Below are 22,576 nucleotides of genomic sequence, written 5' to 3' on the forward strand. Positions count from 1 at the left end.
ACGTTTTATGAAACCAAGCATGTTGTTAGCTCTGTTAATAATTGTGTTATAATGATCGGTGAAAGTAAGTTTTGAGTCCAAAATAACACCTAGATCCCTGACTCTATCACACTTTTCTACGATCTGGTTTCCTAAAGTGACTGTTATATCGGGTAGCTTTTGTTTTCTACTAATGGTAATGGAGTTACATTTTTTTATATTTAATTGTAGCAGGCTTTTTTGACACCAAGTATGGAATATTTGAATTTCCTCTTTGAATGTGATGATGTCTTTGGCATCTTTTATTTCCAAAAAAAGTTTAATGTCGTCAGCATATATTAAAACTTTCCATTTCTTAATAATGAAAGATATGTCATTGACGAAGAGAATAAATAAAAGTGGTCCTAAATGGGAGCCTTGAGGAACTCCTGAAGTGACGTCAACGGGATTTGATATCTTTCCTTTGTATTTTACTATTTGATGACGGTCAGTTAAATATGATTCAAGCCACTTGAGGAGTGCGTAATGAATTCCCATTTTTTGAAGTTTAAAAAGAAGCATGGGTATGTCAATTCGATCAAACGCTTTGCTGAAATCTGTATACAACACTTCTACATGGTTTCCGTTATCCATTGCATTCAAGGAATAATTAATTAATTCGAGCAAATTCGTAGTTGTTGAACGGCCTTTAAAGAAGCCATGCTGCATAGTAGTTATTCTGTTTTTAATTTGAAGAAAGAGTTTTTCATTTACAATCGCCTCGAAAAGTTTCGGAATGCAAGAGATAATAGCTATACCACGATAATTACGTATGTCGGATTTTTTACCCGATTTAAAGATAGGCACTAAAAACGAGTTTTTCCATATTTTAGGGAAGTTTCCGGATTCCAGTGACATATTGAAAATCCAAAATAATGGAGCAGTAAGTTCAATTGCTAAAGTTTTCATAAAAACTGGCGGAACACCGTCAGGGCCAGGACCTTTAGATGCATCTAAATTGTTTAAACCCTTTAAGATATCATGAACCTTGATTTGACTTACGCTGATGTCACTTGAGAATTCTGGATATGATTCAAAATATTCACGATCACGGTCCTCTTCTGAAAACGTAGTATATATTTCTTGGAAGAAATTTGCAAACAAATTGCATATATCATCCGAGTTCTCACCTATCCTATCGTCCAAATGCATCTTTAAGGGAAAATTATCAGATTTTAATTTTGTTTTCACATAATTGAAGAAGTTTCTAGGACAAGATTTTATTTCAAGTTCAGTTTTCAAATTATACTCCTCAAATGCCATATTCACTCAAATAGGGGAAAATTTTCCTAAACTGTTAGCGGTGTTAGCATAGAGGTAACTCTAAGACTAGAAGGTCCCGAAATAACGTGCTCAACTTTTTGGCTCAGCTCTGGTACTCTCTTCGGTCCCAAGCTAATGATTCACCCCTCGAAACATAGGAAAAACCAATAACCCCTCATTTTATCTGTCAAACTTTCATAGCGAATCAAAATAAACATTGCGTAGTACTAGAATTTCGACTAGAATAGGGTACGTTAATCGTTTGCTTGGGACCAATAGGCTACTAAAGTGGTGAGCCAATTTTAAATCGTTAGTTTCGTATTGATTGTTGGTGTTAGTATGTGGGGCGAGCTATTAGTTATGCCAATCCGACGATAAAATGCGTTGTTTACAAAAGCTTATATGTCCTTCCGAAAAGTAATCGAGATTTGTAGTTATCATTCAGGCAAGGAGCGCTTGCGCCATCGAGGCGACGTCGCTACCAGCAGCCAGTGATCTCGACGGAAATGACGCGCACAGTTCGAGGTGCAAAACTCGAACTCTGCGCGCTTGACAGGAACCGCCTTCCTACTGCTGCTACTGCTGCTGCTACCTGCTTACCCGCCGTCCGAAACGAAAATGAGTTGAGGCATATTAGCAGCGCTGTTTTATAACTTTTCTGATTCAAGCAGCACGATGTGCAACCAAATTGTACTTGATTATGAGGACTGGGTTTGGGGAGAACGGTTATTTCATGAAAACAGTGATAAAATTATCACTTTTTATTTGTCCATTTTTAAAACAGATTTTTATGAAAAATTGAAAAAAAAAGTTTATTGCAACAACTTACGAAAGGTATTTCCTATCGATTGGTGTATTCGGATTTTAATTTCATCTAAAAATGATAAATCTTATAGCGTTCAAAAAATAACACCTTTTCGTGACGGTCGCAATTTTAGATTTTCGATTTACTCCCAGTACCTTCCCGTAAGACGTAGTCTACGTAAAAAAAAAACAAAATATATTTATTTTTTCACCGCAAGAAGCAATATTTGAAGAGACATCGAAGATACCTATGTAAAATTTGAATATTCTAACTTTCGCCATCAGCTTAAGCGGAATTAAGCTTACCGCCACCGCCGAAAAATTCACGTTTATATTTTTCTAAAAATATTGGAAAAAGATACCAAAAATCTGTAAAAACATCAGTTTTTCTCCGCAAAATTCAAAGGACATTGACGTATTACAATTTTTTTTCTGTATCTAAAAAAGTTGGATATAAAATATCGAAAAATCAGATTTTTTTAATTTGTTTTATATCTAACTTTTTTTAAATAATGAGATAAAAAAATGTTTTATGCGTAAATTTTCTTTGAAATCTACGAAAAAAAACGGATGTTTTTGAAATTTTTATATTTTTTTGAAAGAATTTTAGAAAAAATAAAATGCGCGTCAAGGTCGATTTCTACGGACCCGGCGGTAATCTTCCCGTTAATGGATCGTTTATTAATAATGTCATCCACTCTTCCAGTTTACCAATGCTCTAAACAATACTTCAATAATGAATACCAATACGTCAAGGACTATTACTATTATAAATCGTTTTTTTTTACTTGGTGTTTGATTTTCTAAAATCTTGCTCGAAACTGACTGATATCATAACAATATGGCGATTGTTTTGTTGGTTCCGTCGAGAGTTGCAAGTTGTTTTGGTGTGATAGAAATTGATCGAATTAAGTACATAGTTTTGTAATTTCCGTAATTTTTAAAACGTTTTTGTCTTGTAATCGTTTTTTAAACGGTATGTCTAAACGAGGGGACCTATACATCAAGCTGCAGCGGGCTTTTAAGGAAGCTCATTCGGAATTTTCAGCAGCTGTTGCACAACAAAAAGCGAATGATGTTTGGCGAGAAATCAAAGAAGCCAATAAATCGTTTGACGACTTGCAAAATACAGTCAGTATCAAAATTAAAAAATTTGAAGCAATGAAACTGAGAAAACGCAGCAGTTATGCGTTATTTTTCAGTAAAGTAAGTAACAACACATACATTTTAACATATCTCATTTACCTTATACTGTACGTTTATTTTAAATCAGGCTGCTTCAACTGATCGGTGAAGCTCTTTTTGCCTTTTAAATGGTTGTTTGAATAAAAAAGTGTTGTTTTGATCACCAAAAAGCCGATTCTTTCGAAATACCGATTTAAGAAAAAAAAAGTTGGTAAGATCTTACAGGGGGGGGGGAGGGGTGGTATTGAAAAATCTTACTATGTCTTACAAGGGGGGGAGGGGGGTCTGAAATATTGGAAATCATGCTTACGTAATTATTGAATGGCCCCTTAGTAGTATTTTTTGTCTTTATTAGAGAGATTTTTAGCCGTTGGCTAGTTCATCTCTATAAAATATGGGCCTCAGAGGGGGGTTCAGCCTGCCAATTTACGGAGTTGACAGGCAACGAAAAAAAAAGCAATCTGGTACATCAAAGTTCGGAGCTCGGAGATCGGAGCTCCACCATAGAGGTAACTCTAAGACCACTGGGTCCCGAAGAAAATCATTATTATTTTTGGCTCACTCAGTACCAGAACAACGGTCCCAAGCAGTCCCAAGCTATTTCACTCACCCCTGCATGTTCTGCATGAATCCACACACCCCTGATGTTATCTGTCAAACTTTCATAGCGAATCAAAACAAACATAGTGTAGTAATAGAATTTCAACTAGAATAGGGTACGTTAATCGTTTGCTTGGGACCAATAGGCTACTAAAGTGGTGAGCCAATTTAAAATCGTTAGTTTCGTATTGATTGTTGGTAATCCCCCGTCCGACAGAGATGTAACGTCAGCCAAAATAAAGTTAAAAGGACCTAAATGTTGTTGTATAGCCCAGCGTTGGGAAGTGCGTACTGCTCCCGTAGATGTTGGTATTGCGGACACAGGCATAGGATGTGTTCCACCGTAGCACATTCTGTGCAACTGCGTCTCACCAAAACTGTGTGAGATCCTTGTCTGGCCTATCCTAAGACGAGAAACCACCTTCTGGTCCCATAGTTTCGACATTGCCGTCCACTTGCGCGTTGCACATTTGATTATTCGGATGAAGAGGGATTGGGATTGGCACTACTCTGCTTCCCAGGCTTCCCAATTTTTGCTGACTATCCATCGCTTTATGTCCTGTAGTGGCACTTCGTCGGTGTAACTGGGCCCAGCTGATCCAGACTCTGCCAGGCTGTCGGCTTCGCTATTTCCTAGGATACCGCAGTGCCCAGGGATCCGAGAAAACATCATATTCGGAGGTGTGGCCTCCACGATACCCTGTATCCAGGGGTGAGTCGGGGTCTCAGATGTATGGGCTTGTATCACGCTGTACGAATTGAATAGCACCAGTCCGAGGGTGTTGTAACGGCAACAAAGATTTCCGCAGCTTCGGCGGAGAAAACCGAGCATTGTGGCGGTAGGCTGCTACTCATCGATGCTGAAATTCCGGCTACTCCAATTCCGACTCCGGCTTGGGAAAGCGATCCGTTCGTGTATATGTGGGCATGGGCTTAGTAGTCCGAACCTAGCAGATCGGCTACTGTTATCCTCAGCACTGCAGAGTTATCTCCTGCCTTGAACCTGCTCTTTATCCGACTCTCGATTTTTGGTGGAGGTATGTGCCAACTTTTGTCTCCGTACCAGTGGACCTTAGCCACTGTGGGGAGCTTAAAATTGGCAGTCATGCGGAGGAGTATGTTCCCCTCATCGAGTAGAAAGATCCTGTCATTTCCGGAAGTCATTGCTGTAAAGGCAGCGGCTTTCGTTGCAATTGCTGCGGGTTATACGATTGCGGAAGGGCAGAATACCCGCTTCGATGCATGCGGCATCGGCGGGCGTTGACGGAAGAAGACCGGAGACAATCCGAACGTAGGTGTTGAAAGTTGGTGCTAGTATCTGCACGAGCTTTTCGGTGGCGATGCACGTCATCTCAAGACCGTACAGTAGACGACTATCGATGATGGCACTTGCAACCCAGAAACGAGTGTCACGATTGTTAGACTGGGAGGGGGGGCGAGAGATGGTGCGGGTCAAGTTGATCCTACTGCGGCTGTCGTTCTTGATCGCGTTAAAGTGCTGCTCGAAGTTTAGGAACGGTCAACGAGTACCCACAGAATACGGACCGTCTTCTTCAGTGGTATGGGCTGGCTTTGAACTTTGATAGGGATTCGCTGACACGGTGTCAGGATGGACACACGGGGCACCTGACGCTTTTGGTGGCCGAAAGCTGAAAACCTACCGTGCTGGCCCACCTGGCTACAGCGGAGACTGCTGCCTGGGCCTTGATCCTGTTACGTGCTGCTGTTGGGCCGGTAGTTACGATAAGTATATCGTCAGCATACACGAAAATGCAAACATTTTTCGATAGTCCTCCGAAAACTCCCTTCCTGGCCACAAGGAAGAAGGTAACGGCGATAACTGAACCTTGTGGGATGCCTGTCTCTTCTATAAAAACCTGGGACCTCGTGTAGCCAACTGTGACTCTGAAAGAACGATCGGTAAGGAAGTTTTTGATGAAGTGGACCATGGTCAAAGCAGCTCCCAGTTAACAAGCTGCTCTAAGACGAGGGGCGTCCACGTCATGTTGAAGGCCTTCGATATATCCAGCGAGACGATCTCGGTGTGGCAACCGCTATCGTTGGCACTCTTGAGGACCTCCCCTAATGTTGCGATATAGGTTGACGATCCGTACCCTTGACGTGCTGTCGATGGTCTAGCAGGTTTTTGGATTCAAGGAAATGCTTTAGCCTCCTGTTGACCATTAGCTCCAGGACCTTGTCTATACAGCATGTCAAGATTATTGGCTGGAACTTGCTAACTTCACGGGTTGTTTCATTGGCTTTTGGGATGGGAATGACTAAGCTCTCCTTCCATGACGCTGGATACGAGTTGGTGAGCAAGAGTTTGTTGAAAAGCTCCAGCATCCGTAGCTGGCCTGGCGTTGGTAACCTCTTGACTAGAGTGTACCCGATTTCGTCGAGACCCACCGACATTCCGTTGCTGCAACGGAAGGCATGCTGTGTTACCGTGTGGCCGGAAACTTGCGGCACGAGTTTGCAAACAGCAGATCTAGTGGCGTTCATCAGTGACACACGGCTCAGCAGGCGTTGCAGCTCGTTTGGCTGGCAGGCGTCTTCCGTCGTTGACGACATCGCACTATGGGGCATTTTCATACAACTTGGCGGTCAATAATATTTCTATCATTTTTTCACAACTTCTGCTATTATTCTTGCTTTGTTTCATCAATATAAGGTGTGCGTAATCACTTTTCAACATTTTCACGACCAACTTTTGAAAAGAGCCTAACTTTTGATTAATTAAAATTTTATTTTTACGATTTTATAACGGTTACAGTTTCAAGCTTGTTTTCAGAGAATAAAATCTATTGAACAACCTACCATGGTTTTATTGGGGGGAACACCGTAAAAAATAAAAAATAAACCTTTTTTTTTGGAAATATGTTTATTTTTTTCAACAAATCTTCTGTAAAAAAAAATACAAAAAGCCATGATACAATAATCAAAATCAAATATGTTTCAACGAATTTCTTTTTATTCCTCTGTTACAATATCATCATGAACAAATTCTTCTTCAATTTCATCGACTGCTTTCATAAGTTCCTCAAAGGCATTGAAGTTATTAGCACAGACAAATAGACATAACACATTGAATATTTTTCACTGTAAAACATCGTCGCTAAAACATTACCGCCATCTGTTGAGTACACTGTGGTGGGCACTACGCTGAACAGATGGTGGTAGTGTGTAAACGTCAAAAACAAGGCAATTGACTATGCGCGCCACAGGTGGCGGTACTACCAACTACGATACTTTTAAATTGTCCGTTAAATGCTTGTTCGATGAACAACTTTCGAGTGTTATGTCTGTTTATCTGTGTTATTAGTATCGACTACTGAATCACTTACAGAATTTTCAAATATCATGAAACTTTTCACGATGTCGGGATAATCTAGGGATACTTTTTTCTGTCGTCTTTGTGCCATCCAAATGGAACTGATCAGTGGGTCTGATTCATTAATGGCACGAATAAAGACATCATGTAAATTTTCTACTCTTGATCGTTTTCTTGCATGATGTGTGCGATATTTTTTCAATTGTTTATGTTGACTTTCTGCGGCCTATTCCGCTAATGAACCAAGTGGTGCTGGATGTATGATTATTTCTCCGGCATGAGCGAGAACTTTATGCACGGTTGCAGGTATTTTTTTTTGTACCAATCATACAATTTAAGATAGAGCCTATATGTTTCCTTGCAATATGCATCAAATTTTTCCGGGTTTATTGGCTCTTGGCAGTTAATAGCAATTAATATATTCCAGAATCTGAAAATTAACTCTTCATCAATGTTCAGCACGGAGCTTAAAAGCTTGGGATTTCCAAATGCTTTTCGACAAACGTTTCCTGTAGTACTGGAACCTGCTCCACCCGATCGTGGTTGATCTACTCTTACTCCCAATTTTGTCGTAAAGCTGTGTCGTCACATGTTTTTTTCTTTGTTCATATAGTTCTTTGAACGGTTTCGTTACCTTCCATTTTTTGATATCCATTCTGTATGCAATATGCAAAAGGCATTCGAAAAATCTTATCCAAGCATGAAGTGGAGATATGCCGTAATGCAAGGCTTCTTCGTTTGATATAAATCCTTCCTCGAATTTCTCTGCATCATTCATTACGTTTGGTGTTGCCCCACATATTGGACAATTCTGCATCGACGAATTTCCAGTGATATAAGTTAAGACTTTTCCGTCTATCATACTGAGAACAAAATCAAAATCAACCAGTATAAACTTGTCGTTTGAGAGTTCAATTTTCACTGGCGTTAGTTCACTCATTTCTTTTTCTACATCCTGTTTTGTAGCCAGAATAACTTCTTTACTCTCTTTAATGAATTCAAGGATGAATGGCCTACAAAATCGAATACTTTGAGGCATGGGATTAAACCACATAATTTCCTTTCGATCATTGTACATGAACAACTGAATTGGTGTTAAAGTGGACGAAAATACATCTGAATCGTCCTGACATCCTTCTGGTAGCACTTGATGATATTGCGAATATCCAGTTGATCCGTCCATACCCCAGCTACATAGAAGAACCAGTTCCGTAGAAACTAGATCGTTGCTATCCATATACTCGTTGAGCTCTGCATCAATTATTTGGACGATTCGTTTCACTGTATTTTCCATCAGCGCCTGGAGTTTCACTCTTATTTTCAATGCACTTTCTTCGATGAATTCACTAGGAGTTGCGCATATTTTTTTCACTGCTCCGATCACATAGTGAGGTGGAAATCTTGAAGGTGATTCACTATGTATTACTTCGTATTGAAATCTACTCAATCCAGCCTCGATAAGTACACTAAAAGCCTCTTCTGGTGACATCATTCCTCGTTGATCAGTTAGTTGAGCCAGCATGGTTTTAGAGCTTTTTGGTTTTTTTTTAAATATGCCCAATAACTTTAACTAAATTAAAATCCTTTCGATTATAAGCGGTCCGTCTTGCAAATAGCAAAGCTTTCTCGACGTTTTCCTCTTTCACTCAAATCCAAGAAAGGTTTTGAAGGTCGTCCACGTTTTGTTCCCGAGGCCGAAGTTGAGGCAACACATTGCTCCTGTTCGATGAATTCCTCGATGCCAAATTCTCCATCAAGCCAATTCCGAAAATACGACTCAAATCGCTCTTTCGTGCGATTAGCTCGAAGTATCCACCCTCTCGCGGGACGTTGGCCCTCGTGGCTCTGCATATGTTTATAAGCATGCAGTTCATATGATGGAAGAGGAAATCTAGACTAACATTTGAAAGGGGCGGAAGAGCCAAAATGTAAACAAACCATATTTTGCCACATATAGAGAGAATAGCCACTAAAATCCCGTCTATCCAGACGCAACAAATTTATGTCGTCATCAAGGGGAAAAAGATAACACATTCGCCTTTGGACTACAAACAGCTGAGTGGACATACGAGACGAATAATGCCCTGGATGCGAAGTGCAATTATCGGTAAAAACAACAAATTCATTTTTATGCAAAGGTTGCACTTCGGATCTAGGTGGTGACGGTATGACGGGTTAAAGCCATGAGGTAGGTGGAAATGAATGTATTTAATGTCCTAAATGTCCCTAATTTGGGCCCATATATAAATTCAGCAATCGATTAAATTTTCAATAGCGACCAACAATATCCATTACCGTCCCAATGACGTGTTCATCTAAATTCCTCAGATTTTTGGCGATGGGCCCAATCTTAGATCCATAGGCCAACATTAGAGCCATTTTCCCTATATGAAATAAATGAAGACAAAAAAAAACGATCGGTGAACGACCGGTAATAGGAATAACATTGCGGAAAAATATGCACGCGACGCGCGCAGCTTGGGAGCGAAGAGAATGAGAATAGAGAGGGTAAGAATGCCTAAAGAATTATGTACGTAGTAAATAGGTTTAGGATAGTATAAAAGAAATTGATGAATTAATAAACGGGGAATTAGTAGATTAGGTGTATATAGTAGTTGTAGGTTAGTTGTAGTTGTAAATAGTAGTTATAAGTAGTTTTCTTTACAATTTAAAACAAACCAATCCCACCAAGGTGGTCATTCTCTAAAACAGGCCTGATAGGACTAGGAACTGTAATTAATAATTAAAATCTGATATGTACTAAAGTTCAAAATACGCATCTGTGTCACTTTAAAATTCATACATGTAAACCACACAAATTCAAGAAATAATGATCATTTCTAGACTAACATTTGAAAGGGCGGAAGAGCCAAAATGTAAACAAACCATATTTTGCCACATATAGAGAGAATAGTTCACAAACTACTCGATAAATACGAAAAAGTAGAAGAAAATATCATTCAAATTATCAAAAACGTTGCTTCTTACATGGCGTATTTCCAACTTTCAAATCTATGATAAATCTGGTTGTTATGCCTTGCACCAGAACTACGAATTATATGGTTTTAATATGCCAAATGTTTTGATTCTGTAGTATCTAGTCACGCCCGATTCATTTGAAATGCATCCTATTGATAGTTCACGTTTAAACAACGAACAAAAAGCAGACCAAAAAATCTCCGGGCGTAATTCCACTCTCACAAAATTTGCGAACGAAGAACCAAGGCGGAACAACAAACAAAAAATCCCGAGGGTGTACTTCCACGGCGTATCACCAGTGTTGGCAGTTCAAAGGGTGGAAGATCTGGGGGGTAACAACATGTATGAAATTATCAGGGCTTATGATGTTTTCTTCTCAATTTCACGACAAAAAAACTTTTTTTGAGTTTTTAGTGATGCACGATGATAGATTACACTATTAACTATATGTCAAGCTTATAAAATCAACCAAAAAATGGAAAGTCGTGAAATAGGATTAATTTTTAGGTCAACAAAATTCAGAAGCGATTTTCTCGATATGGTCATTTTGGAATTACACCCTTTTCAAATGTTAGTCTAGATTTAAAGTCAAAAAAATAAACGGGAAAGTATTCCCCAACTCCGAAAAGGTCTTGGTAGTCGCGTAGGTTCGGACGTGAATTATTTCCGACTTTGAAAACCTAGTAGGGAAGGAGAGTCGACTTCAGTATTTGTTCCCCGGTAAGGGAAACTCACATACAAACAATAAAACAGCGTCGTGAATATGTAATGGTTTCGATTGTAAACGATATCGTTTTGCAGCGCATTAACTCAGCAGATCTTTTATTAAAATTAAATTTTTATGCACCTACTCGACAACTCAGAAATTGAAATTTATTTGCCATATCCCATCATCGCACAAATTATGCAAAATTTAGGCCATTAAATCGCATGATGGCGTCTTACAATCAATATTGCGAAACCTTTGACTTTTCAATGTCTCGGCATAAACTAAAACAATATAGGGGAAATGTCTCTAATGTTGGCCTATGGATCTAGGATTGGGCCCATCGCTAAAAATCTGCTATTTATCAATTTTATCTAGATGAACGCGTAATTGGGACGTTACTAATAGATATTTTTGGTTGCAATTGAAAATTTAGTCGATTGCTGAATTCAGGCATAACATTTGATAACGGCACAAAAGCATTTGTAAACAAACTTTCTAAGGCCCTTTACACGCGAACCAAAGTACGCTCACGCAAACCAACAACATCATCGGATAGGGGCAACTATCACCTTTCCGAAAATGGTATTGGTTTGCGTGGGCGTACTTTGGTTCGCGTGTAAAGGGCCTTAGAAAGTTTGTTTACAAATGCTTTTGTGCCGTTATCAAATGTTATGCCTGAATTTATGTATGGGCCCATATTAGAGACACTTAGGCCGACCCCTGCATTTCTCCTATAACTCCATACGGAATTATAACTCGTAAGAAGTAAACATAGAATAGCAGAATTTTTTTTTATACACTTAAGAAAAACAAATTTGTTTACGTATTTGTACTAGTCTACATCGGTTGATGAAAAATAAATAAATAAATAAATTTTATTTCATATATGGGAAATACAGGTAATGTCGGCCTAAGTTTCCCTAATTTGGGCCCATACATAAATTTAGCAATCGACTAAATTTTCAATAGCAACCAAAATATCCATAAGTAACGTCCCAATAACGCGTTCATCTAGTTAAAATTGATAAATAGCAGATTTTTAGCGATGGGCCAAATCTTAGATCCATAGGCCATCATTAGAGACATTTCCCCTTAATGTTTTCTATAGCATTCCCTTTCAATTGGATGAAAATAATCCGCATTTCCTTTAATCGTATCGGTTATGTTACCGGGTGGCCAGAATACGGTCCTCTGGATATCCGAAATCACAGGGATAATAGTCAATTCTTAAAAATAGACCTAGAGATCCGTGATTTCTTAGAAAATGAGAAGAACCCTTAGATGAGAAGATATATCTCAGTACCATATTTATTTGGTCCCCCAGTGGCCACTAAAATCCCTTCTGGGTATCCAGATACCAGGAAAATGGTCAATTCTTAAAAGTAGTCCTAGAGGTTCGCGAGTTTTTCTTAATTACGTACAATCATGAGCATAGATGAAATATGCTTTCACCATACCGATTCTGTCACCGAGGGGTCTATGAATATCCGGAATATCCGAGAAAACGGTCAATTCCTGAAAGTAGACCTAGAGATCCGCGATTTTATTCTTAATTGCATACAATCATGAGCAAAGAGAATATATGCCATAACCACACCAATTCTGCTAATGGATAGCTAGAAGGTGGTCCTGCGGGTATCCGGATTTACCGGAAAAATGGTAAATTTCTGAAAGTAGACCTAGAGATCCGCGTTTTTTAAAAATGTGAAGAACCCTTAGTTGATAAGATATATCTCAGTGGATTTGGTCCCCCGGTGGTTATTGAACACTTTTCTGGATATCCGGATTCATCGGGAAAGTTACCTATTCAAAAGTATTCCTAGAGATTCGCGATTTTTTCTAAAATGCATACACTCTTGAGTATAGAGGACATATATCACCACCATAGAGATTCTGCACTGGGTCGCCAGAAAACGATTCTCAAGATATCTGAAATCACCGGAAAAGTAGTCATTTTCTGGAAGTGGATCTAGAGCTAATCGACTTTTTTAGAAAATGCATAAAGCCCTTAGTTGAACAAATATATCTCAGCACCATATTGATTCGATCCCCCGGTAGCCATAAAGTGCGCTTCTGGATATCCAGTTTCACCGGCGAAATGGTCAATTCCTTAAAGTTATCCTAGTGATTCGTGATTTTTCTAAATTATATGCAATGTTGAGCATAGAGGAAATATGCCATCACCATATTGATTATACTAGTTTACAGCATATTTGAACTTTGTACGCTGATGGTCATTTCCCATGTAAAATCATGCGCTGAATCCAAAAATGTAGTTCAAAGCTGTAGCTGTAGCGCAGTAGGATAGTTTTTGAGATATAGCTAAAAACTTAAAAAAAATGTGTTTACTACAATACAAATATCTCTGATTGTAACGAAGTTATATCAATTGCTTTAACGTCAAACTAAAGGTGATGAAATTTTCTTTTGATTATTTGAACACCATTTTTCAGTGAGATTAGTGTTATAACCACTAATACCATTTTTATTTACCCTGCTTAAAAACTTACCAGAAATTCATTTTTTTTCTGGGAAAAATTCAAAACAAAAAGAAATATAATAAACAAACCCTTAATTAACAACAATACCACTAATCTCACTGACAATTGATGTTCAGTTGATCGAAAGAAAATATTCTTTTCTTCTCATTACAACCGGAGATATTTGTATTTTAGTAAACAAACTTTTTTAAAGTAAATTTTCATTTTTAACTGTATCTCGAAAACTATCCTACTGATTTTTTTTTGACTACATTTTTGGATTCAGTGCAAGATTAGTCAAAGATTCAAATTGCACAGTGTCTTGTGTAAAGTGGAGAAATCTCAGCACCATGTTAATTCAAACACCTGGTAACCTTTCTAATATCCAGATTCTTCGTAAAAGTCGTCAGTTTTTGAACGTGTGCGTGGAGCTATGATTTTTTTTCTCTATACAAAATGTTCAGAATCCTGAGCATAATTGATATGGTAGTCACCTTAGACATTCGGATTCCTCTGAAATGTGGTAATTTTCTGAATGTGGTCTTGAGTTACTAGCTGTTCTAATTTTTTGTTCATTACGCTATATTAAGTTATTCCACGGAAATAACACATATTCGTTATAGGGTAACACAGAAAAGCTTTGCATCTTTTTAGTCAAAAATGCATGGTATCATGAATAAGGCTGAAATATCTTACCAACAAATAGATTCACTTACCCGGTAACCATAAAATGGTAGGGTTAACCTGGATTAACCTGAAAAGTGGTCGATTTGCTACCGAAGGGCCATAAATATCACTTCAGATATCATCAGTCTGTCAAAGAGATTCTAGTATTGTTTCGGAGAATAGTTCATAAACTCTTTTGAACAAGAAACGAACGAAAATAATCAGTAAAATAATTATCTCTTATTTTATGGTTTTGCTTCCATACATAAAAAAAAACACATTGAAAATTTCTCAATGCCATAATTCACAGCATTCCTTATATCTATATTCAATATAACATGATCGATGTGCAGTGCAAATGGTGTTTCCGCAAGTGTTACATTCTACTCGACATTGTGAGGAGTTTTCCGTACAGAAATAGCATAAGTAATCTGACTTGACGGTTCTTCTTTATCCTTCACAATTGATGTAAACATGATACTGTTTTTGCAAGCTGTGACGCTGAAACACCTGAAAATTACAAAAATTACACTTTCTTCAATGGTTTGACCGAGTGCAACCTTTACAACTTTTGTATGCGAAAGATTTTGATTTGCTTTGATTGATTGCACCTTTTGCAGGAAAAATTCAAAGCCTCTTTGTAATTCAGTATGCGCTCTTTCTTCGATTTTTGCTGTCGCGATGTATCCAGATATCCTGAGGATCGTTTTCTGGCCACCGGGAAATTGAATCAATATTGAGCTGAGATATCGCTTCTCAACTGAAGGTTCTTCATATTTTCTAAAAAAAAGATCATAAATCCATGCTTGGCATACACAGTTTTGGTCACGAACTGCTCATTTGCTAATAACTTTGCACATAGTTGACGAAACATTGTAACCAGTTGGTTACAATCCGTGGATTTTCGTTTGTATAAGTTGTTATTGTTTGGAAAATTCACGTTTTGTTAAACCTAAACAGTAGACACACACAAGAGCGAGAGGGTTTGTGCCGCTGCAAACAACAACGTAACGTTACTGAAGGGAGTAAGATCTTGGCATTAAAATAACAATGGATGCGCAAATTGGATGATGAATAGCTAGCCATCTTAGATTTGGAAGATTAGGCAGAAGTAACCAGGCGTCCGTGTAGACCAGTTGAGCGTTGCATATATAATAACCCCCCCCCCCCCCCCCTCCCTTGTGGGGTTTGGGCTGGAAAGCCTACCTCCGTTCAGGTAATTGATTTTTATTATACTGACGGAAATTCCCCTGACTGAATTGTGATAATTCTCAGAACTTCTTGTGCTTTTGTACATTTTGTACACCTCGTACCGTAAACAAAACGGTTTTACACGGCTCGGCTCGGAAGTCAAGATGGCTTCCGAGCCTAATAGTAAATGATCCTCGATCGTCCGTCAGGGACGATTCCCTCAGGCCGGTGGCCTTAATTGCCAAGGAGGGTCCCGTCTCGGCTCGACCAAGGTGGCCATGCCACGGTCAGCCGATGCCGTCAACGACGGAAGACGCCTGCCAGCCAAACGAGCCAGCAACGCCTGCTGAGCCGTATGTGGCTGATGAACGCCACCAGATCCGCCATTCTCCCAAAGCGGCAACAACACTGTCTGCAGCCCGCGCCGCAAGTTTCCGGCCACACGGTAGTGCAGGAGCAGCCGTGTGGGCCAACGCAAGCGTCGCGACGCCGAAGAAGAATCTGCTGCAACAGTGAGTACCGTACCGTTTATAAACTCTCGCATACACACCACATATATGTGAAAACCCACACCCACACGCCACAGAAAAGGGCAAATAAATGTTTCAGAAAATGTGAATATTCCTGTGTTTCATACTTTGTCCGCGTAGCCCCTTCGAATACCCAGTAACATGCCGGCCCTGCGACACAGTTCAGGGGTCTCATGCTACTGAGCTAGTTACCCGGGAGTGTCTGGTCATGCCATAGTCACAACATAGTTCTTTTAGAAGCAACAGATAGAATAGAGTTTAAGCTCAGTCGCGCCCGGAACCCCTTTGGATACGGTTGTGTTTGTTCTCTGTTTTGTGCGTGCGTTCGCTTTCATAGTTTTCGGCTGCATTTGCCGGATTAGCGCTGGCGCTCTGCCTCCCGGACGGTTATACGTGTGTGAGTGGTGGTTTTCTCGCTTTCCGAGAAGTTTTAGAATCGAGAAAGAAACATGATTCATCATGTTTGCAAAATTGCAAGCATCAGAAGATTTGGCGCTGCGTGGTTTGATTGTTTCTCCCGGACCAGAAATTTGTGGCATCGCGAGTGAAAATTTTAATTTCAGTTTATGTACGCGCTGCAAGGTGCGTGAAAGAGTTGGAACGATCGGTGTTGATGTTGGTACACTTGCAACTATATTTGCAAAAAAAAAAATTAGGTACTTTGACTATATGTTTTTAGTATTACTTCTACGTGAAGTCAACGATTAACAAAAAAAAAATAAAGTTTTTTCGAAAGTATTTGATATCGAAATTGTACCAAAAGTGCTTCTAAACGTGTTTCGCAGTTGGGTGTGGTGAAATTCGTGGTTGTTTTCAGTGAAAATTCAGTGAAAATTCCGTAGCACAAATTTGCTCACCCAGTTCCCTTTTTTTTGCCGTTCGACGACATCGGGAATGCGCTCCCGGATATATTGATTTGGTGAGTACGTTCCAGTTGAGGATTGTTCTTGTACATTTCTCGATTGCATTTTCGAGGGGACGTGTCTGCTTTTGTGGACAGTGCGTTTGATGGTCGGTTTGGTAGTATCCTTTTAAATATAATGTCTCATGTCCAAATAACCTCGATTTTCGGTCTATTGATTCAATACTTTAGTATTATATTTTCAAAACATACAATGATGAATTATGTCATTTCATGGCACATAAAACAAAAAGTGTGTGTATAGGACCCAACAATCTAGGTTATTTGTATTTTGTAAAACATCTTTATTTTTTATTATATTTTTCATTTTACTACATATTCTATGTACATTTTATATCACATGATTATATATAAGTTCAAAATGTAAATTACAATAAATACTGGGACGGGAGGAAGCATCAGGCCATCATTGAAGTTGTAACTGGACAATGGAGTGGAGTGCCAACCGGAGTCTAGGAGGGAATGTGTACTGTCATTTTAGATAGTTACATTTCACTCCAACAGTTGCAATGAATTTGACGCACTCTTCTTAAACAAACCATCCCGTGGAAAGCTTAACAAGTATTGCGAATTTCGTTATTCATTTTGTTGGATCATATTGTTGGAAGGAGATTCTCTTATTCCCGCGGGTTTCGCGTAAGTGCCTCTGCTTACGGGCCCGTCCAACCCTTTTTGGCCCTTCATACAGCAGTATGTTGAATTCAGAATGATGATGGAATTTGATCTTGCTGTTGAGTGGAGCCGCATGCAGGGCAAGACCCAAGCTAGGATGGTGGCTACTTACATACATACATACAACAGATAGAATAGAGTTTAAGCTTGTTATAGATACGTAAAAAAAAGTAGATTTTAATTCTAGTAATAAACTGTATTTGTTTTTGCATTGTAAAAATGAAGTGAGAAATGCTCGTTGTACATCTAGGACTTTAAGTGTAAAAATTCATTGGTGTTGATTCAAATGTTAAGGTTTACCTGCTCTTTGCACATCTATAGTAAACTATGATCCTAATCTATCAATTACATTAAAGAAAAACAAATTTCAACAACTGAGTGAAAAGTTATTAACAAATGAGCAGTTAGTGTGTACAACTGTGCATGCCAATCATGCATAAATCTCTATGTCTACCTCAAGAAATTGACCTTGATTCCAGTGATTCCGTTTTCTGATCACTCGGAAGCAGCATAGATATGGTGATGGCATATTTCCTTTGAGCACACGATTGTAGGCTATTTAAGAAAAAAATCGTGGAACTCAAGGACCATTTTTAGGAATTGGTGAATCCGGATATGCACAAAGGCCGGCCATCCGGCAGCAAAATCGATATGGTGCTGGCATATTTCCTCTATGCTCATGATTGTATGCAATTAGGAAAAAAATGCGGATCTCTAAGTCTACTTTCAGGAATTGACCATTTTCACGGTGTTGCTGGATATCCAGAGAATCGTTTTCTGGCCACTTGGTTGCAGAATCGATTTAGTTATGGTATATTTCCTCTACACTCAAGATTTTATGCAATTTAGAAAAAAAATCGTGGATCTCTGGGACTACTTTTAGGAAATAACCAATTTCCCAGTAAATCCGGATATCCAGACGGGCGTTTATGGCCACTGGTGGATCGAATCAATATGGAGTTTTACATTTTCTAAAAACTCACTCTAGGTCTACTTTCAGGAATTGACCTTAATTCCAGTAATTCAGGATATCCAGAGGACCGTTTTCTGGCTACCCGATAGCAGAATCGATGTAGTGATGGCATATTTCCTCTATGCTCATGCTTGTACGCAATTCAGAAGGAAAAAAATCACGGGTCTCTAGGTCAACTTTTAAGAATTGACTTTTTTCCTGGTGATTTCGGATATCCAGAGGACGTATTCCGGCCACCCAGTAGCAGAATCGATATGATGATGACAAATTTCTTCTCTGCTCATAATTGTAAGCAAATCTAGAAAAACACGGATCTCTATGTCTACTTTGAAGAGTTAACTATTTTCCCGGTGACTCCGGATATCCAGAGGACCGTTTTCTGGCCACTTGGTTGCAGAATCGATATGGTGAAGGTTTATTTCCTCTATGCTCATGATTGTATGAAATTTATAAAAAAAAATCGTGGATCTCGAGGTCTACTTTCCGGAATTGACCATTTTCCCGGTGAATCCGGATATCCAGAAGAGCATTCAACAACCCCTGTGGGACCAAATCAATATGACACTGACATATATCTTCTCAACTAAGGGTTCTTCACATTTTCTTAAAACTCACGGATCTCCAGGTCAACTTTTAAGAATAGACTATTTTCAAGGTGATTCCAGATATCCAGAGGACCGTATTCTGGCCACCCGGTAGCATTATATGTAAGTTAGAAAAAATCGCGGATCTCTAGGTCTACTTTCAGGATTTGACTAATTTCCCGGCGATTCCGAATATCCAGAGAACCGTACTTGATTGCCGAATTGATATGGTGATGTTGTATTTCCTCTATGCACATGATTGTTTGCAAATTGAAAATGATTCCGAATATCCAGAGGACCGTATTCTGGCCACTCGGTAGCATAATCCATATGTTGATGTCGTATTTCATCTATGCTAATGATTATATGCAAGTTAGAAAAAAAATCGCGGATCTCTAGGTCTACTTTCTGGAATTGTTTAATTTCTCAGTGATTCCGGATATCCAGAGGACCGTTTTCTGGCCACTTGATTGCAAAATCGATATGGTGATGGTATATTTCTTTTATGCTCATGATTATATGCAGGTTAGAAAAAATCGCGGATCTCTAGGTCTACTTTCTGGAATTGACCATTTTCCCGGTGAATCCGAATTTCCACAGAGCCACCTTTCACGGGTTTTATCGTTCCGATTGGCCACCCACAACTCCAATCTGTTCCTTGTCTGTTCCGTTTGAAAGTAGATAGTCATACCTTTCAAGTAGTTGCTCAATCTTAAGATGTGGTAGCCAAATTGCCGAGAACCATGTCAACATGAATCGACACGCATTTTGCTCGGAACTTTTCCGGGTTTTTTTCCGTTCCGGCTGGCCAACCACTGGTCCAATTGGGTTTCTATCTATTCAAAATAAAATAAGATGGCCATATATTTTGATTGGTGGCTGAATCATAACGATTGGTCTTTGCATTGCTGAACTAGCCATGTCAACATGCATCGACACGCATTTTGCAGCATTGGGGTTATGTCAGTTAATAAAGCCACAACGGATGAACTCGAAAATGCGAATCCTCGCAGAAACTGGTACCTCCCTGTGGGGGTGGTGATCAACGTGAAGAAACCAGGGAAAACACGCATCGTTTGGGACGCTGCTGCCAAAGTGGACGGAGTTCCGATAAACAGCATGCTGCTAAAAGGGCCGGACCAGTTGGTGTCGCTGCACAGTGTTCGGGAGCACAGTGTTCGATATCCCAGAGTGCCGGAAGGAATACTGCAGAGCACGTACGTGGACCTCGATAGCTTTGGGTCGGAAGAAAGAGCTCTTCGTATTTCTGAGGAAGTACGTCAGATTTTCCGGAACGGTGGGTTCGAATTGAGGAACTGGATCTCGAACAACGAGGGTGTTCTGGAGCACCTTGAGGAGACACAAGCAACTACTAGTAAAAGCTTGATAACTACGAGCACCACTACTGAACGTGTGCTTGGGATGTTGTGGGACCCACTAACGGATAAACTATCGTTCAGCACTAGAATGAGCGATGAAGTTCAATCTCTCCTGGAAAATGACAGAATCCCAACGAAGAGGCAGGTGCTACGCTGCGTAATGACTCCCAACGGGTCGGTTTATTGGCCATGTAAAATACATTCACTGAAAAACAATAGTGACTTCTGTTCGCTCTGCTTCGTCATGCATAAGAGATACGGATTTGTACTGTTGAAGAAAAAAGTTAGAGGCAAATGAATGTAAATGAATGCACGAAATGAATGCAAATAATTTTCCATGCCTGACTGCCCTTTTTCCAAATTGGACACACATTGGTAGCTTAGCCCTTATAAAAATAACCATAAAAGAGAGCTTAACGACGTGTTCGGGGTATCATTCAAACCATTTGAGATATAGTTTACCTATCCGGGATACAGTTTATTTATTTTATTTGTTGATAAGGAAGGGTATTGCCTTTGATATCGTATGTTTAACATATTTTCCAAATATATTTAAAAAAAATTTCTTGTTCGTCACCTGTTTGAAAAGACACTAAAACAATATAACCATCACAAACTCAATGTTTTTTTTTTTCTTTGGTTTGTTTTCCGTCGACCTCGTTTTCCGTGCTGAGAACCAATGTTACCGACGCCAGGGAGGCAGCTTCCACACCTGGACCCTACCTATCGACCCATCAACTCATGAACCGGGGACCAACGGCTTTACTTCCGTGATCAGCGATGTTATGCCTCAGAACATCCCGGCGGCGCCGACTGGGATTCAACCCAGGCCTGCTGGGGTGAGAGGTAATCACGCTTACCACTACACCACCGGCGCCGCTAAACTCAATGTTGTTTTGTATTGCTGATTATATACTCATTCAAAGTTTCATCTTTCTTGAACTAAATTGTTTGTTTGATAATGCTCGAGGAATGTAGAATAACATGCGTGAATTCTACATTCATCGAGCATTATCAAAGTAACCTCAAATCAAAATACTGATGTTCGGTCTCAAGACTAAAAAATAGTGCAAATTAAATAATTTCTGTTAAACATATTACTAACGAATTGATTCTTAAATCCTCAGTACTTATTTATACAAAATGAAACTTGATAAACATTCATTACTGTAAAAAATATTTAGTATTTAGTACTTCAAAAAACTACCAATGTTACCCCTTTTTACGGCTTTCTAAAAATTTTAATAAATGGAAAAAGGACAATCGTGATAGATGGATTTGATATAAAGGTAGACTATGGTAAACATTTACCATAGCCTCTTGACCTTTTTGACCTTCCAGTTTACGAACAGCCTCTATTGAGACTTACAAAACCAACGCTTTCGGGATAGTTAAAAGTGGAAGATTTAATTGAGAAGCAGTTTTAGAAATCTTAAACATAATAAAATGCAATCTAGCGGAAAAAAATCTGACCTAATGACAGTTCTGGGTCATTCCCTTTATTACTTAGATTTCAAGGTGATTCTGGCTTCTGACGTAGAATATATGGGCATTGTGAGGAGAATTCAAAGTGCATATGAAAGAGAATTGATATGGAAGTCTAAAGAGATGATTTCAAGAGAGTTCTTTGATTTTTTAGAGAATTCCGAGGAGAACTTCAAGTGAAATAAATATGTCCATAAGCGTTTCCATGAGGATTCCAAAAAAAAAACTCTGACCGAAATTCCATTACATTTAAGTAGGATGTACGAAACTATCAGAGAATTAAAGTCTTTAAATAATAGTTGAAAAATGTCTAAGATCTAAGAAAACTGTCTAAGAATATTCATGAGAAAATTTAAGAGTTACAATAGATTCAGACATTAAAAACCGGACCGAGAATCAAACCTGACTATGCTATCTAAGACCCTGTAATTAACTTGCAATTAGTTATTCCGAATTATTTTTAAGTCTCCTGTAAGTGAATGCGGAGTTTAATTATATTGTTACCGTTACCAGTTTTATCTTAAATAAAAGACATACATTTTATTTTAGCAAATATAAATGCGATTAGCGTCTGTGGGAGGGGGTGTTGGTAAATGTGTTGTTTTGCTACAGGGTAGAGGGAGCACCAAACTGCCAATTTTTGCGTTATGTAATTTGTGAACAGACCCTAATGTACTAGCTATGCATTTTGAGCATATTCGAAATCAGTCTGTTTCACAAACTTATTATATTATCAATAGCATTAATTTGTAGTCGCATTTCAAACACTTCATACTTAAAATTTCATATTTGAGTCCTAAAA

General features: G+C 38.9%; 1 protein-coding gene across 1 annotated transcript in view; it reads right to left on the reverse strand.

The window, feature by feature from the left end:
* The window catches only part of LOC135706456 (metabotropic glutamate receptor 7-like), a 123,858-nt gene that overhangs the window by 100,694 nt on the left and 588 nt on the right, over window positions 1–22,576 (reverse strand). The window lies entirely within an intron of this gene.

Source organism: Ochlerotatus camptorhynchus, unplaced genomic scaffold, assembly GCF_037179485.1.
Source record: "Ochlerotatus camptorhynchus isolate MF236.1 unplaced genomic scaffold, CSIRO-AGI_Acam_v1.1 ptg000279l, whole genome shotgun sequence".
NCBI classification, from domain to species: Eukaryota; Metazoa; Arthropoda; class Insecta; order Diptera; family Culicidae; genus Ochlerotatus; species Ochlerotatus camptorhynchus.